Below are 4,067 nucleotides of genomic sequence, written 5' to 3'. Positions count from 1 at the left end.
TGACTACACACACAAGATACCCAAGACACAATCAGCCTGGTTCAATAAAACATCATTAGATTTTGAAAAATAGAACTGGAAAGGATCTCAAAAAATCATTTGACCCTTTCTCCAGTCTTTAGAAGCAGGTGATAAACAGGTAGAAGAATACGTTGCTGAAACAATGAAGTCATTCCAGCATCTTATGTAAGCAAGTCTGCATGTGCAATTGTGACCAGGAACTCCACTTTAGGTTGCATATTGCAGGGAGCACAGGTGGGTACATGGTAAGTTTCACTCTGGCTGCTCTGTTTATCTGTGGGCAGAAACTGTGATTTTTTTTATCCACAGTGAGGCAGAGTGTCCTGCATACATGTAGCCTGTGTCCTGAAAGTTCTGTTTTGTGAAGCTGGGAAGCTGCTGACTTATGGAACCGCAGCTCAACCTGGTCCATAGGTCTGCCTAGGATGGTTATGTTTGTTTAACAACTGCTGAGGCACTGCAGAGGCAGAGGTATGTGGCTCTTTCAATTATTCTGCTGAGAGGAAGAAGTAGAAAGCATTTAGAAATCACATTTCTAAATGTGATTTATGTATGATGCTTTACTAAACAGCCCTTAAGAATGGAGGCTGTTTTAACATTAATATTATGATTTCAAATGGGTGTCACAGAAGACGAGTGTATGTCAGCTCTGGTTACTCTCTAACCTTGAAAGGCCTATTTTCTCCTCTTGCCAACTTCTCCATGCAGCTTATCAGGAAGAGAGGATTTCTGTTGCTGTCTAGTGCCCATAATTAATCCCAGAGACAGTGAGGATTTAGGACCACTGATTGTGGCTGACTTCAAATTAAAAAGCCACTGTTAGCGTGTGAAACAGACACCATATGTTATAAATGAATCCTTTGCATGATAAGAATGACAAGATAATTTATATGTAAACACAAGTTGCTGTTAGAGTAGGTATTTTTACACTTGCCCCTTCACACTTTTCAGAAATATTATGAACACACAAATGCGGGAAAGCACAGTGTTTTCCCTTCAGCTGGTCCCCAGAAAATGTGTATGATTTTAGACATGAATGTAGTTCAAACCTCAAATTATGAGTTATGAAAGTTGTCTTTCTCTTTACCATCAATGTGGCGAGTACAAACAAAGGCAGACACTGGTCCGATTGGTTAGTGTAATCCAATTGCCGAGTTGAGCTTCTTTTCTTGTTCCTGCCATGACTAATTTGTGGTTTCACAAAGTGTTTCTGAATGTCAGACACATCAATTATAAGAGATGGGCAAGAGGCATACAGTGAACCTCAAAGGGGAGGGGAGCTTAAAAACTGTTTACAAGGAACTAAAGTCATAATCGTAGGCAAGGGTCTTCTTGTGTTTGCAAGAGCAATTCTCTTATTTAAGAAGGCATCTGGATTATTTCCCAATTAAAGAACAAACTGTCCAGTGCCAATAGGAACAACAGGCAATGCAGTTGGTGGTCCTATCTCCTCTTGCTAACTGGTCCTCTCCTTTCCTCCTGCTGGTCTCTGAGATAAACACAACAATGCTACCTTCACTCTCTAGACACTGGCACTTGAAGGGACAGCCGGGCTAGGTGTTCACAAACAGATTCTTTAAAGGTGTTTATTTTCCACAGCTGTAGTGATTCTTCCCCCCACTGAAATTCTATTATATACTCTTTTGTTGTCATGGCTGAAGCCCATTGTTTCTGCAAAAACAACAATAGGCCTGAAGATTAGGCTTGCATTTTATGGGCCTAGCAGCCCAGCAGGGCATTATATTTGTATCAATCCTATAAATTCCTGGCATTGGGCCTCTTTACTCCTAGTAATTAATCTTTTTCATAATGCTGTCATATTTAGAGCCATTTTATTAAGTTTCTGGACTCTAAATTTCTATATGCCACTCCTTTGCCTCGTCAGTGTCCGAAATGAAAATAAAAACACAATCACCACAAAGCAACCAGATGAATGGATCTTTCCCGTTACGGCTTTCTTTTCTTACTAAGGACGCTCAGGCAATCTAGATGCAAGGGCCATCTTTTCCTCTTGAGGAACACAGACCCTCATCTCCAAGCTTTGGGCATGGTTTGCTGTGGTTTCTTCATGCTCCTTGTTTATGTGGACACTAGTCAGGTGTAGGAAGCTTAAGAATCAGGAAGAGGACTTGCTTCTCTTAGTCTCTCTCTCCTTCAAAATCCAAATCTAGGAGAGGAAGACCTATTCATTGCTATTTGGCTGGCCATTCTCATGCAGGGAATATTGCTGAATCCTATCCTTTTTGCCTCTTTTGGGGTTGCAATTGCATTGGTGTGTGTGAGCAGCGTTTTTCTTTGGCCCACTGACCTAATTGCAATAGGGGAGGTAAAATATTTTCATTACCCTCTCCCCCAGAATATAGAAATCTTCAAAGGGAACCCCGGAGGGAGGTTAGCCTCTTAACCTTAATTTCCTTACCACCACCTCAGCTTGGCTGTGCATCACAAAATTAGTCTCGAGTCGCCGAACATAGTGGCACCAGGATTGTTGTCGGTTTTGCTTTTAAAAATCATTTCATATTGTAAACCCAGCGATTATTTCATGCTGTTTAAACTATATTTGTAGTCTTTGATCATGCATAAGTAGACTCAAGTTAACTGCTGATAGAATGATGATATTGTTCTTCGTGTTTCTTTTTTCTTCTCTCTTTAAGGACCCAGTGCCTAAGAGCTGACATCCAGAAACTTCCATTACTACAACATGCTTTTGTGTTTTAATTGGTTCAGGATTACCTATTTGCATGACAAGCAACATAATTCAGCCAGAAAAATCTGTTGTGTGTAGGGTATGTATAATGTATATTTATTGCATTTTATAAACTACTGATTATTAAAAATTTTGAAAGATGCTGGATTGGCAAAGAATGCCAAAGAGAAGGAGAGAGTGGTCGTCATTGCTGATTATTGTTATTTTAACATAGGCTGGTGTCTCCTCTCCTTCCTCCCCTCCATTTTTCTTCAGGAGTTCCTTTCTCTCAGCCACCCTCTGGCACCTTGCTTCCCAGCAGGAAGATACTGTACCTCCACACATGGGGACTGAAAATGGGGCAAAACAGGTTTCGAATAGCTGTGTCAAATAAAGTCAAGTGCCTTTCTAAATATATTTCAAGATTAAGTAATTAAGGATTGTAAAGCCCTTGGAAAGAATAAAGTGCCATGTAAGTGCTAAGTAATAAGGAGTCATCATAGCAGTAATAAAAGGGTGAACTGCTAAATCTTTCTTCTTTGCCTCGAAGGATTTTCATCATTTCAGATTTTGTTCCTAAGTACAACTCTTTTATTTCTAATGAAGACAAGGGATGGAAATAATAATTCCTAATGAGAAGGTGTTTTTTTCTTTTTTTAAAGGTTTCTTTAGTGACTTAGGAAGCTAAGGAAGCTCACCCTCTAACCTGCCTTCTCCCACGACGGTTGCCCACCCAGCAAAGACCAAAGCTTCATCCTCACGGGTGGGCTGCAGAGGAACTCAGACACAGACCCTCCTTCAGAGGACACTGCTGTGCCAGGCACAGCGACCACATCAACCCAATAATCAACCTAATGGTTTTTTTTTATTCTGGTATTTTTATGATTTGTGTCATTTTTCAATAAACTTGAAACCACCTGCAGTGACCATTAGTGTATACCATTCTAAGTAGTGCATTTCATCCCCTTAGACAAATTTTATCACAATCTGACTACCAGTGATATCTGAGTGCTCTCTCTTTGACCCTATTTACCAAAAATATACGTGAGTATTTTTAAAGAATAGGACATACATATTAGTTTCTATCTGTGTTTATTTTCTACTTCTTTCAGCCTTTGAAAGAAAAACATTCTTTCTTTGTGTGCACATTGTTGTCACCGACGGTCTGGAGAGTCCGAATACCCACACAGGTGGGACTGAGGTCTTGTATGATTTTTGTGCTCACACGTATGCAGACCACATGTGTGACTTGGATGAACTAGGAATCTAATTTGAGCACTTGGTCCTGGAGCTGGCCGACTTTCAGCCTGTTGTTTGGATATACCAAGTAAAGGCTTAGCGATACAAATTAAAAGTTGTC

The 4,067-nt window shown here is 40.2% G+C and overlaps 1 long non-coding RNA gene across 1 annotated transcript; it reads left to right on the top strand.

Annotated features, from left to right (window-relative positions):
- Positions 1-360: 360 nt before the first annotated feature.
- LOC122444018 lies at positions 361-3,522 on the top strand. Its single transcript, XR_006270171.1, has 3 exons — positions 361-492; positions 2,676-2,807; positions 3,370-3,522. It is a non-coding gene; the product is annotated as an uncharacterized LOC122444018 (long non-coding RNA).
- The last annotated feature ends 545 nt before the right edge of the window (positions 3,523-4,067 follow it).

Source organism: Cervus canadensis, chromosome 6, assembly GCF_019320065.1.
Source record: "Cervus canadensis isolate Bull #8, Minnesota chromosome 6, ASM1932006v1, whole genome shotgun sequence".
Lineage (NCBI taxonomy): Eukaryota > Metazoa > Chordata > Mammalia > Artiodactyla > Cervidae > Cervus > Cervus canadensis.
This window is presented reverse-complemented; position numbering and strand designations above follow the sequence as displayed.